At 42.9% G+C, this 14,677-nt stretch overlaps 2 long non-coding RNA genes across 4 annotated transcripts; one reads left to right on the top strand and one right to left on the bottom strand.

Moving 5' to 3' along the window:
- Positions 2,694-5,915, bottom strand: LOC110432827. Of its 2 annotated transcripts, none has more exons than XR_002450089.1 (4): positions 5,695-5,915; positions 5,230-5,418; positions 4,801-4,891; positions 2,694-3,468 (listed from the first exon to the last, which is right to left on the bottom strand). It is a non-coding gene; the product is annotated as an uncharacterized LOC110432827 (long non-coding RNA). The 2 variants fall into 2 exon arrangements; XR_002450090.1 differs by having other exon boundaries at positions 5,230-5,415; positions 5,695-5,780.
- Positions 6,643-9,359, top strand: LOC110432826. 2 transcript variants are annotated; one of them, XR_002450088.1, is made up of 4 exons: positions 6,643-6,774; positions 7,625-7,685; positions 8,682-8,989; positions 9,087-9,359. It is a non-coding gene; the product is annotated as an uncharacterized LOC110432826 (long non-coding RNA). The 2 variants fall into 2 exon arrangements; XR_002450087.1 differs by having other exon boundaries at positions 7,625-8,989.

The following is a 14,677-nucleotide window of genomic DNA, read 5'->3' as shown; positions in this document are numbered from 1 at the left end:
TGTCTACGACCGTTACAAATACTGACGGATGCGCACACGCATCACTGCTCATTAGTGCGCCGCACGTATGCGTGCCGATCGATCGAGCAGTCGTCCGCCTGCAGAATAAGGATATATATGCATGCATTCTTCAGACGACTGAAAACATGCAATCATTGAGACGACAGGCTCATATCTTACTCGATCCTATTCTCACGTCAGACAGAGAATTAGTCATCAGTCAGGGAAATTCAGTACATACCCCAATCTTCAACAAGAGTTGATTAAATCCAGCTCGACTGCACAATTAACAAGTGCTTAAAGTGTAATCATATACTAACTAGTAGTTTATTTAGTATAAACAGCAGAAGTTAGATTAGTAATATGAAGGTATATATGGACTATGGAGTGCTTACTCACTCGGTAGAAGGTGCTGTCAACTCCTCACCCCGGACCTTCAAACCTGGGTGTCCACTATTTCTTTTCTTAATATAAGTGAATGTATATCTAAGAGGTTCTGGTTTTTCCTTAAGAAAAAAGAGGTTCTGTTTTTTTTTTGGAAAAAATGGAAATGATTTAATTTGTATATGAAAGTGGTATTTTTATATATGTCCTTATTGTTGTCATGTTTTGTTATACATGTAATGATTCGCGTTAGGATATGGCTAGTGTTAAATACTGTCAATTGACACCGTGATGGTACGCCGAGAACCACAAATAAGGCCTTGTTTAGTTCCGAAAAGTTTTCACTTTTCGGTACTGTAGCACTTTCGTTTGTTTGTGACAAATATTATCTAATCATGGACTAACTAGGATTAAAAGATTCGTCTCATGATTTACAGCTAAACTGTGTAATTAGTTTTTGTTTTCGTCTATATTTAATATTTCATGCATGTCCTACAAAATTCGATGTGACGGGGAATCTTGAAAACTTTTTGGTTTTCAGGGTGAACTAAACAAGGCCTAAAGGATATAGCGGAGGCAATAGCAGATGTCCATGAGAAAAGATTGCTTGGACAGTACTCAGGCAGCAGATTCTACTACTTTTGTTCTTTTGGATGTATATATATTGCCATGCGACAACGTGCAGGCCACAACGTACATGGGGAAAAAAGGATGGGAGTGTGTATATACTAAGTGTAATGTGTGCAGCTTGCTTGATATAATACTTGTCTGTCCTTTCAATTCAGCGTCACATAATTTCAGTCATTTCGCCGGTGGATTAAGCAACCTATAATTAATCAGCTGATGTTTCAGCGAGTGGGTACCAGAGATGATGCTGAGGCAAAACTGAATGCACCGAACCTGAATGGTTCCTCTCGTCTTTGTCTATAAGACACCAATAATCCATATACAGTTGCAGTAATTTTCAGATAAGCTTGATTACATCACAATTAAAAACACTGGATATAGTTAACTGTACATATTCATAGAGTGAGAGTGATCCTTTCATCAGCACCAGCAGCAACGTATGAGCTACGGCAATTTGAGTGGCCACGCAAGTTCCAAATATGTAGCCTACCTAAAGGACTGATATGATGCTGAGGCTGGATAGATGACTAACACGCCGCTGAACAGTTCCCTGACATGATTGGTGCCCATGTGCTTTGGTTGACAAACAGCACTTTTTCAGGGTTCACAAAGGCTGAAAGGCTCAATATATAGATTGCTCAATGTTCAGGCAGCGTATGCTACTCCTGTGTGGAGTCAGCACCGTCGTCTCCTCCGGCCTCCAGGTTTTCAGGCGTTGCGTGCTCTCATCAGCTGGCCGGCAAACAGACATTCCTCTCTGTCCATCTCTGATAAATAGAAGAGTGAAAGAAACAAGAACAGATTCATGCCCCTAGATGAGTAAAACGGCAATGCGGATGCGCATAATCTCTGTCCCGGATCTCAACACGTGGTATGTAAAGACTGTGCATCTCCATACTCGACAGAATACTTGAAAGAGATGCAAGTACATAGGACGGGGATCTGCCATTATAATAGTTGCTAAAGCGACTGCACACACTTCGTCCTGTGCTTATTTCTTTTCTGAAAGGTCTCCTGTGTGCTTATTTTCCAACCTACTTTTAAATTTCAATGGTCAAGATCAAATGTCTTGACCTGAGTGACTAAATCAGAGACCTATCCACTTTGATAAAAACAAGAAACTTTTTATTGGAAGAGAAACGCGTGTTTTTTATTCTAGAACTTTTTGGATAGAAGGGGCTGGAATTGTGAGTGTATAGTTCTTACTGCACTGCAACAGAGCTGAATCCATGTTCAGATCTTTTCAACGCTCATGTCTGGATCAGACCTGATCGATCATCAGATTATATGGTTCACAGCATCTGCACATGGCTTTTCTTCCCAGCAAGATAGAGTGATTATGCCGTTGAAACATTATGCTCCTCGAATACCATGCAATTTCGACGGCATACTCAATCGTAACTTCTGGGAGATCGACCTGCTTTTGACATTTCAGAGGCAGGTCATGGAGTTTTCACAACTAGGTTGAAGTTGCAGACTGCAGAGAGCTAATACAATAAAGGGCCCATGTTAGGCTCCATGGGAAGGGATCATTGACTAGTTGAGACAAGAATTGATTAGTGCCAGCACACCTGCCATGACTTCTTTACAAGAATTTCAAGCAGGAAAGGTGGACGGGATTCAAAGTATACCAACTATACTATCATGGTGGAAGTCAAAATGCCGAACGGCTGAAGTAGAGAGAAGAGAATTACAGTAGTTTATTGCTGTACCTCCCTGTGGAATCTTAATCAAACCCTGAACTTAACAATCAGTTGTTCTTTCCATGTTTTAAGCTCAGTGGCAACGGGCAAGTATCGATACTATAGATAGACTGTACTAGTAATCGTTTCTCCAACTAGTGAACCCCAACTGTTGGTAGATTCAGGCTAGATAGCATCATATATAAGTATATAGCGCGTTTTAGGGACACGAAAACCTCATAGGCTTCTGTAATCATTTCTCCAACTAGCAAACAGAAACAAGAACAAGGACCCAAATTCATTGTTAAGTATACGGTCTTCCCAAAAAAAAAGGGGAACGGGGTGGGTTACGTTTGCTGCTTGTGCCGTGTAAATTAATTTGAGCGGCGAGGCGTTCGGAACCGTTTGAGAGGTCGTTGCACGCCATGCCTGGATGGTGAAGACAAAATTGGGGAAAACTGGTGGCCAGGCCAGTGCTGCAGTGTTTGGCGGAGCCAGTGGCCTCCACCGCCGCCGCCACCGCATGGATATCTCCAAGCAACTGCGGGATCGCGAGTCGGTGAAGTAGCTGCGACTGCGACACCTCAGCTGCTCAGCAGCCTGCACAAGCACAAGCACAAGCACAGAGTTGCTGAAAAACAGCTGAAAAGAAATAAAGAAAGAAAAGGCCGATGAGAGACGGCCCTGGGCCGTGTGCTACTGCTAAGAAACACTCAGATCCGGCCGGAATCTGCTCACAGGCCGAGCTGAGGTCCTCTCGACTGAGTCGGCCTGCCTGCCAAAAGGAAAAAAAAAATTATTATTTGCATGTTTGTTCACGGTTTTATCACTTTTGAGATACTCTCCCTCGGTCCTAAAATCCGTGTCAGTCAAACTTTTTTAACTTTGACCAACTTTATAGAAAAGAGCATTAATATGTATAACATAAAATAAGTATCTTATGAAAATATATTCAATGATAAATCTAATGGTATTAATTTGGTACTATAAATCTTAGCGCTTTTTTCTATAAATTTGGTCAAAGTTTTAAAAGTTTGACTTAGGACAACTCTATAAGTTGCAGCTTTCAGGGACGGATGGAGTATATGGGTTTCGTACATATATTTGTTGTTTGCTTGTCTAAAAAATCGTGACTAAAAATATTATTTACTAATTTACTGTAGAAAAATATATTACTAAATAATTAATAGATTAGACAGATAAGTTCCAGCGAACAGAGCTTAAGATCAATTCTATCTTTGATTACACCTGCCGTCTCCTCAACGCCAACGCAAAGAGCCAGGCCAAATTTTAGTCCTTGATGACATAGGCAGGGTTCAACATTTTCGGTGGGATGGGCGAAACAAACAAAAAAAAAATCGGAATTAATTTTGGTGCTTCCATTCTGCAACAAGCAATTAGTAAATTAAACGTCATCACCAATTCACCAATTAATAAGGCAGCTCAGCAGCAGCACCCCGGCCGATCCACCGACGCGCGTAAAACTGATCGTGCAGTCATGCATCGGTTGCCGGTAGCCTCCGTCGGCACGCGCACGTACACTCGCTCTGCCGCGTGCACTATTGCACGGAAGGAAAAATAAAAAATAAAAAATCAGTGCACCCTGGACAACGGACCGCGCGCGTCACGGCGACCGTCAGGCGATCGATCGAGATCCCACGGCCGGCCTCGATCGAGTGGTGGTGGATGAAGTGGACAGTGGAGGTGACGTACGGTCTGCCGAGACCAACCGGCCGGCGTGTCAGCAGCACTGCTGGAGCTGGACTGGACCCGATCGAGCGCGAAAAATCTCGGGACGCCGTGCGGGCGCACGGCGGGAAGCGAACAAAGCCGCCCGCGTAGCGACAGCGCCGACAGGGCAGTATGCGCGCGCGGAAAGCTAACCAACGGCGGACCTGCTGGTTGCTCGTTGCCGGTGTACGTGTGGCATTGCCACTAGCACATACGGTACCTGCATCGATCGGTCACTGATTCTACTGAATTATAGCTAAACTTTCATGCTTGTTCCATTATTATGCACTAGTACGTATGAATAATGTGTGGTGTGCAAAAGATCTCCAGTAGTAGTAGTAGTAGTAGTAGTAGTAGGTGTTTAATTGTCACATACCTTAGGCCTTAGCAGAGAGTTTTGCTGCTTGCACGTACATGTAACAAGTTCTGATGGCATGCAACCGATCCAACGTGGAGCTCTGCATATGCTGCGTAGTGTGTTTGACGAGTCAGAAACAGGGGAAGAAATAATATCTCCAAGCAAGTAGCAGTGTTTGGCACGAATCTCCTCCACCGTGCGCGGAGCCATCGCCAAAAGCGGTGACAAAGATCGGGGCGCAAACGTGCGTCGGAGAAATCATATAACACCGATGAGTTCCGATGCAAATAATCTTAAAAACCCTACATAAATTCCACTCCTTTTCCTTTTCCAGAAAGAAAAACTTGCGGAAACTTGAGGATTGAGGTCACGACTCACGAGTGATCGATGAGTGATATTTTGGACGCAGGCTAGTTACGTAGTTGTAGGCCCAGACATGACACCTACCTCTGTTCTTTCCGGCCGCACGTTGTACTCCTGTCCAGGTCTGACGACGACCGTCGCCCAACCTAGCTTGAGGTGCTCACCGCTCGTCTCGCCAACCCACACGTACGGTCCATGGAAAGCAACAACCAACATGGCACGAGTGCCGTCGAATTGCCAAATTATATCGATCATCCGGGCACAGAACTACTACTGCATCCATATATGCATGATATGTGTACTAAGTCTTAGTCATTTTTTTCAAGAAAACCCAATGAAACATACTTAGTTCAAAACTATAATAAGTCATAGGCTTTTAAAGATACATGACTTTGTTATGTAATCTAGTCATCTAGATATACACCTAAACTCATCAGCACTACTTTTCAATAAAAGAACATTATTTTTCTCTAACAATAAATCAACATCAACAACAACAGCCGCCGAAATTCAGCGCCTTTGGAATTGATGAAGTTAGCATATAAGTACCTGACATCACGAATATGATGTACAATAGCTGCATGCTGCATATGACACATGTTTGCTCGATCGAGCCCCGCAGCGGCAGCTCCCCGCGGACCCTGAGGTGCTCACTCCCACCAGCTCACGAGATGCTGGATATCCTGCTGCTAGCGTGCTCGTGACGTGGCCACAGGCGGACACCGCCCGCAGCGGACGACGACGACGAGAGGATCGGAGGAGCACACGAACACGAACGCGCGGGGGGCGCGGGGCATATATGCTAGCTAGCGGCCGCTACAGAGGACGTACGGTCGGCACTCAGCAGCAGCAGCAGCAGACACGAAGAACCAACGGTGCATCATGCTGTCTCCTGCTGTAGATTCACCTCTTCAATTGGGAACGCCGGGCTGAACAACCAGCTGGGCCACGTCGCCCTAAATCCTTTCGACCGTTCGATTTCATGATCAACGCTCCACAATCGCTCCTCAGCTATCTACAGTGCCTCCATAAAAAAATCTCCCCCTCTCCTCTTTCTCCCCGTCTCTTCCCTCTCTCTTTCTCCCGAGCTCTCCAGAAACAGGCAGGGCGGCGACACCGCCAGGCCCGGCCAGTGCCTGTCCCCCGGCACGGCGGCGACCCTCCTCTCCACCATCCTCTGTGTGCAGGATCCTCTCCCCCTCTCCCTCTCTAATCTTCGGTTTCGCTCCTTCTCCCGTTCTCCTAGCGCAGGTTGGGCGGCCATGACGGCGGCGGTGCTTCGCGCGGCGGTGACCGGTGCTCGGCACGGAGGCTGCCGCCCTACTCCTTCCCTCCCTCTCTCCCCCTCCCTCCCTTCCTTCCTCCCCCCCCTCGCATGGCAGCCGTTGCGAAACCCTATCTACCATTTGAGCGCGTTTCCAAGCGTCCACGCCATCCACATCTCCCTTCCTTGTCTAATGCTTCATATCTTCCTGGTGCTTTGGTTAACTCTGAGAAGCAATGAGATTTCGAGATGCAGGTTCAGCCTTAAAAATCAGGGGAAAAAAATCCTTCGATGGTGCACAGGAAAAAAATTTCTAGCGATGGAGCACAATTTCATAGCAGCAAAGTGAAGACCTGAAACGCAAGGTGTGTGCTTCTCTCTAATTATGTGCCCCGTGCTCCCATTTATTTGTCTATATTTTGCATTTAGAATGAGAAAGCTTTAGGTAATATAAACTTCCTTACTTTAAATATTTGGATGTTGTGCTTGTTAGTGCTTTTTGTGTTACAGCAGATGAAGAAAAACTTAAGAGAGTTTCGAATCTGCCAAATTTCTCCTTGCTCCTCCTGCCCTCCTTACGTTAGTAGTATTTCTTTGTCCCTACTAGCATATTTGTATTTTTTTTATTTGTGTAAACAAATTGAAGGGATTTGTTTTGAAGATGTTATATATAATTAAAACTGGGTTTAGCAATTTGGTTAGCAGCAGGCTATTTACCAAAAAAATAAATAGATACTATTTGTTCTATGTCTAGAGAAAACTGCCAATGTTTTATGGAAGGGATATATTTTAATTAATTCATTCAGGGCTATTTTTGAATCAATGATTACTCTATGACCTCCTTAAGTAGTTTGGGCCTTTGGGGCTAAAGCAAATTTAGCCTCCAATTCTGTGAAATAGGATGAGAGTGGATGATTTGCCAGTATACGTGTTGCATGCTACGATAAGCTACCTGAGAAAATGCTACCCAGTATGCGTCTTGGTATATAATCTTTCTGATTAGACTAACTCATCCTTCAAATTCGTTGTCTTCTTTGGGGTTTATGCAACAACAAATGATGATTTAGGAGATCTGCTCTAAATAATATTAGTTAGCCTTTGCTATCTTGTTTGTTAATAACATATTCTGAATTTTATCTTTAGGAACTACATTGCGTCAGTATCTTTAGAGGTACTAATGTAGGATTTTAACTACATAATGCGATTTCCATACAGGCTACTGTTGCTTCATGAATCTCCAAAGGTGAAAAATCCTTACCAGAATATGTAAAAACAGGTATGTGCATTATCACTTAAATGCAGTATAAGAACAGGTATGTGCATTATCACTTAAATGCACTAAACAGGCATGTGCATTATTACAGAATAGCTGGATTGTTGGTGCTCCCTCCCTCTCTCTCCCTTACCCCCTCTCACCCTCTCTCCTTGGAGCTTCACCTTTGGCCATGAACTGATTTTTTTAAAAAAATATTTTGTCAAACCAGCCACATTTGGCCGCCAACCATGAGCTCATTTGTGTTTTGCTATTTTTAGATAAAAATTATTCTAGGTTTACACACAAAAAAATGGATACCTCATTTATTCTTGTGCACCCAAAGTGATTCGATGTTTAGCAAAATGAAATTTGCGGGTGGTTGTCTGGTTGATGGAGGTTCGCCTCGCATCTCTTTTTTTTGGCTATGTCATTTGCTACGTGCAGGCTTCCTTTTTCACAAGTCTCATTTCCAACCTTATTTGTATATTGTCAGGTCTGTGCTTTTTTGTAATCATTTGCTTATTTTTAGATGATAAACCATAGTTTATGCATTTTAAATAAAGCATAACACGTCATCTGTTTCCCTATTCATTGTCATCAATTTTGACATCACCTGTTTTTTCCCTGTGCTCAACAACGACATATGAAAAGAGCCTAATATTTTCTGGTTATATCTTGAGGCCATGGGTATTGAAGAATTGACAATTATTATTAAATGTATGTACTGCACAAAAACATAATAGGTGTCCTCTGCTTACTTTAAGCATATGTGGTAATGAGAGAAAGGAGAAAGTGGGCCTACCTCTCTACCCAGATTGTTGCCATTAGAAGGTTTTTTTATGAAAGATATTTGTGTTGACATTGTCCACATATTTTTAAAATTTCACTGTGCCTAATATATTTATGAGACTTGTTTTTTCTTTTCATCCTTATGAGTTCTGATTTTGAACTGCTCAAAGTTGGAGTTTTCGGATCATGTTCTTTCCATTCTAAATTTTTTTTCTCTCCATGGTACAGTCAATAGGTCTGGACCCATAAAATTCTCTTGATTTCGACATCGACGATGGAGAAATAATGGGAGGAAAGACAACAATATGTGACCATTAATGGTGATTTCTTGTTTAACCCAACCACTTCGATTGTGTAATTCTTTTTGCACACATGATAACCTGGTGTGTCTGGATTTTATTTTTGCTTCATTTTGGAGTCCACTGGCCCATGTTCCTCTCGCTCGTGTCTGCTGTGCTGTGCGTGCTGCTTGGGGGTTGCATCATAAGAATTTTATTTGTGCATATCAGACTGGCAACCATATGCACCATGAACAGGTAACAAAACAACTATCAGATCTCATTCGTTCATAAACCCAAAAAAACAATTTTCATACTACTTGCGAAAGCCTTACATGATTTAATTCTTAAATAGATTCGTCTACGTGCGACACAGTCTCTTTAACCATCAATTTCCAATCAAGCGCATCCAGCTGTGCAAGATCTAGGACAAACAACTATACAATATATCCCAAGGTATATACTGTTACAAGCTGTAAATATAAGCCATCTATCATGTCTATCCTATGTATATGACCATCAGCTGTTGTACGCCATAAACCACCAACATCACTGTTGTATGCCTCAAACTCTATGTTTCCACAAGATTGTATATATATATATGGATCAAGGCATTTTTTTGTGCAAATTGTCATATGTACCTTAACTGAATGAATCTTATCAAAGTTCTTACACCTCGCGCGCAGGGGCGCGCGTTACCACTAGTTTACTAGGTAGGAGGACACGGCAAGAGGCCAAGAGCGAAACCGGCACGTTGCTATACTGCAAGTCCGGACCACCTAGCACGGTTTAGCTCTAATAAGTTAGCTGTACTCCTCGCAAAAAAAAAAAAAAAAAGCTGTACGTGCGTACAGCGTACTATACGCCACACTGTCACGGATTCGTATTAGTAAATCAATCTGCCAAAAATCCAAAATTCAGTCACGCAGTCGTTATGACGACATATATAGCACTGTATGCGCGCTAGGCCGCCTGTGGTAAAGCTACAACTAGGCAATCAATCACTATCCTAACCAAACCAGAAAGAAATCAGCCATATATACCAACTAGTGGTACATGAGCAGACCGGTTAAACACACGCATGTTACACAAGGCCACTTTATTGACTAACACCAGCTAACATCGACTTGCCATTGAAAAAAAAAATAGTGGATCCAAATTTACCGGTTAATTTTGGAAAAATCGGACTAAAACCAAAATTTGCTGGATTGTTTGCCCAGCTCATGTTTCTACCGCATCTCAATATCTCACTCCTATTGCATTGCATGGGGCCTACTACGGAGAAGGTTAAAAGGAACATATAGAGGTTGAGATTAATATGGCTCGTATGCCATAGATCTAATTCTTGGACCGTACATAAATCTTACTCAATTTTTATAAAGAAAATAAAGCAACCTATATGACACACGAGAAAATGAGTTATCTTTGACGTATATTACACCCTGACCTAATAAATTTCGTTGTAGTCATGCGTAGGGGTGAAGCCAAAATCGACGTAGACGGAGGTGCTAACTCCCTATCATGTTACTATAACATAGATTTGAATAGAAAATACAGCGCATGTAGCCAAATCAGTATATATTATGAAAATGTTTTGTTGTCAGGACCGATGCTACAGTCCGAGCCCTCAGTAGCATTGCCTTTCCTCTAAGCATTGAAGTATGAATGTCTTGCACACTCACTATAACTTGGAGCCCGAACAAGAAAATATGCCATCAAATTGCCAACTAGATCATCAATCGACCAAGATAACCAAAACCTTCCTAAAAACTAGTCAACAACCCCCATGCCCCCATGACAGAGATCGGTGCACAAGCATGCACCATGGAAAGGAATATGTTGAGTTTTGACGATATTGCCTTGCCCTAGAGAATTCTTATGAACCCTACAAATATCTCAAGCATATTCATTCTATTTCTTAGGAAAATAGTGAAACATGCCACCTAAGATCATGAGTGATATGGACACATGCTCCATATGTCGAGCACCACCACTGTACTTCGTCCCCTTAAATCAATAACCACCAAGCTCATTGAAAAAGATTGGTGTAAATACGTGCACCGAGGATTATAGAGTTTTGATATTTTGTGTAGAGAATTCGTAAGCCATACACATAACTCTCGCCCATTTTCTTTTTTGAAAGTTACTGAAAACGTCGCACCTGCTATCACAAGGGATCTTGGACATGAACTACATACTCCTTGAAATGGTATATACTCCACCGCAATTCCCTGAATGTGCACAAGAACATATCCTAGGGTGCTCATTACTCGTGAACCCACGGTCCATAGAAACAACAAAATGCAATGCCATCGAATTGCCAACTAGATCACCTAGATAGCTATAGCCTTCCTCCAAACTAATCAGCGACCTCCATGGCCCATGACAAAGATCGGTACATAAGCATGCATCATGGAAAAATTATGTGGAGTTTTGTTATTGCCTCGCACTAGAGAATTCTTATAACCCTACAAATATCTCAAGCATACGCTTCTACTTCTTAGGAAAATACTGAACATGCCACCTAAGATATTCATGATTGGTCTGGACCGCATGCTCCATATATGTCCCCTCCCTTAAAATCAATAACCACCAAGCTCACTGAAAAAGATCGGTGTAAATATGTTCGTCGAGGAAGAGAATATAGAGTTTTGATATTTTTGTCATAGAGAATTCGTAAGCCATACACATAACTCTCGACCATTTTTTTTTTGAAAAGTCACTGAAAACGTCACACCTACTATCACAAGGGGATCCTGACATGAACTACTCCTTGAAACGACATATACTCCACCGTAGTCCCTTGAATCCAAGAACATAACCTTGGGTGCTCATTGCTTGTGAACCCACGGTCCATAGAAAAACAACAAAAATTAACACAATGGCATCAAATTGATCACCAACCTAGATAGTTATGGCCTTCCTCAAAACTAGTCAGCAACCCCCATGGCCCCATGGCAGAGATCGGTGCACAAGCATGCATCATGGAAAGGAATATGTTGTGTTTTGACATTGCCTCACACTAGAGAATTCCTAAACCCTACAAATATCTCAAGCATACTCACTCTATTTCTCACAAAAATACTGAAACATGTCACCTAAGATCACGAGTGATTTGGACACATGCTCCATATGTTGAGCACCACCAGTCTGTACCCCCCTCCGTGAAGTCAATAATCACCAATGCAAGCTCATTGAAAAAGATTGGTGTAAATACTTGCGCCGAGGAAAAGAATATAGAGTTTGATATTTTGTGTGAGAGAATTCGTAAGCCATACACCTAACTCTCGCCAGCTTTCCTTTTTGGAAAGTTATTGAAAACGTGACACCTACTAATCATGGAGATATGAACTAATTTTGAAATGATATATACTCCATTGCAGTTCACTGAATCCAAGAACCTGAGGTGCTCATGAACCCATGGTCTATAGAAACAACAAAACGAACGCAATGCTATCGAATTGCCAACTAGCAGATCACCAACGCTATCGAATTGCCAACTAGATCACCAACCTAGATAACTATGACGACCTTCATCAAAACTAGTCAGCAATAAAAATTGTAAAAAAAAAAACTAGTCGTATCCCAATGACAAAGATCCGTGCACAAGCATGCATCATGGAAAACAACTAAGGGCTTGTTTGGCACAGCTCAACTTCACTAGTGAAGCTGTTTTTTTAGAAAATAGCTTCATGAGTGACTTTTTAGATGAAGCTGAGCTGTTTTGAAAAAAGTGTTTGGCAAAATAGCTTCACCAACTACTTCATGCATAGTTGAGAGAGAGAAATGAGGGAGAAGCTGTAATAAGCTACTTTTTTCTAGCTTCATCCAACTTATGTCTTTGTGAGAGGAGGGAAAAACAGCTTCACCCATGAAGCTGTTTTGGAAATAAGTGTTTGACAAAGCTCATAACAGCTCATGAAGCTGTTGTGAGCTGTACCAAACAGGACCTAAATAAATAAAGAAACAATATAGGGAGTTTTCACAAGGCTCTCGATCGCGCGAGAGAAACCCCGGCCCCAAACCCAACATAAATCCCAGTCCTCTATTTCCCAAGAAAACACACAGAAATGTCACCTGAAATCAAGTATCTTGGACGCACGCTCCATCGTGGCATGCCATGTCACACCCCACTCCGCGAGTGCGGCGGTCCTGAGAGGCGCTGGCCGCTCGCCAACTCACGATCCATGGAGGCAAAAAGCAAGCGAGGACGCCATCAAATCGCCAGCTAGATCGCCGGTGGTGGGGCGCACACGGCAGCACCACGCGGGCACCCTTCCCCCTGAAACGGACCGCCGATCTCGTGACAGAGAGATCGGGGCCGCGCCGGGAACTTGCGTGGCGTCGGGCCGTCGGGGAAAAATCTCGCCGGAACGGAACAACCAACTGGTGGCGCCGGCGCAGCGTGTGGCCCGCGCACGTGCCCGCGGATCGCAACCAACGGTGGGCAGCGCTCCCGGGCCGCGGCCCCGCGCGCGTCGCGACGCCCGGCCGGCGACCTGCCACGCGGGGCCGCGGGCGCCCTCAGCCGTGAAACGCGTATCGCGCCACCGTGTGTGGGGGCCCCGGCCGGCCCGCGGCGGCGACAGCGGATCGACGGTCACGAGTAGAGGAGGAGGCCGCGGGACGAGCCGACAGGGGAGGGCCCGCGGTCTGGTTGGGCGGACGACGGGGACACGCGGGCGCGCGCGCGTCGTCCGTTTCGATCGCCGGCGGTCCGGCGAGCGAGCCAGGAGTGACGGCGAGTGCGGCCAAAAGCTTTGCCTTGCCGGAGGCGAAATGAAACGGTGACAGCTAGATCACGAGGCAGCGCGTTTTGATCGCGTCGCGTCCTCTCGGTCCTCAGATGAGTTGCCAATTAAGTTCTGGTGGCGGTTGCCCAGCGCCGCCGGCGATCGCTGTTGACAAGTCTGACCGGCAGGCGGCGGCGCGCGAGGGCCGTCCAGATTAGGAGGGAGGTTTGTACTCTTGCGGGCATTGTCATTTTCTTTTGAAAAAGCTGATGTATACTACGTTTCCTTTTTGAAACGACTGATTTGTACATTTCTTTTTTCGATTTATACATCTGAGGCTCGACATTTTAGATATCACAAGATAAATATCTTTTTATATAGTGTGTTTTTAAGCGCGGCAATTGGCTGTGAATTTATTTGTTATAGATTTGGACAACATGATTCATAGTCATTGCCTTGCCTAAGTGGTGAGAGTTAAGTGGTGAGAGTTGAATACTTGACAATTGACGTAATAATAATAATAATAATAATAATAATAATAATAATAATAATAATAATAATAATAATAATAATAATAATAATAATAATAATAATAATAATAATAATAATAATAATAATAATAATAATAATAATAATAATAATAATAATAATAATAATAATAATAATTAATTATTGTTTGTTCCAGTTTTGATCATATGTTAAATGATGGCGTCTTGTTTTTCTCAAACAAGAAACAAGACCAATAACAGTAATACTACGTATATAGTTTTATGTTTGTATATACTTTGTTTTATGGTTGAATTATCTTCAAACTAGTTAGCTAGCACCTATATACTCGTACAAGTCTAACACATGTCCAAGCCCTAAAAAAGAAAGAAAGTCTCAATATGTTTCTCTTGGTCACCAGACGATCATAGAAGTGGTGCCCCGTGATGAAAAAAAATCCAGGAATATTCTTTTGTCAATTTTAGCCTTGCAAAATTCTTAGTAAACTGTGTTCAGACTTGTCATAACTCAAAGTCTACATCACAAACAAGCGGACAAAAAACGTAGTAATCTATCATCGTTGTGAAATGAAAAAAAAAGTGTGGAGCACAATTTCAACTAAATGTATTGTAGCAGAAAGAAACATTGTATGTGTACAAAATACGAAAGAATTTTGTACAGGCAGTACTAAAAATCGATAAAATGGCATTTAAAATTCAAATTGTTT

This window comes from Sorghum bicolor, chromosome 2, assembly GCF_000003195.3.
Source record: "Sorghum bicolor cultivar BTx623 chromosome 2, Sorghum_bicolor_NCBIv3, whole genome shotgun sequence".
NCBI lineage: Eukaryota > Viridiplantae > Streptophyta > Magnoliopsida > Poales > Poaceae > Sorghum > Sorghum bicolor.
This window is presented reverse-complemented; position numbering and strand designations above follow the sequence as displayed.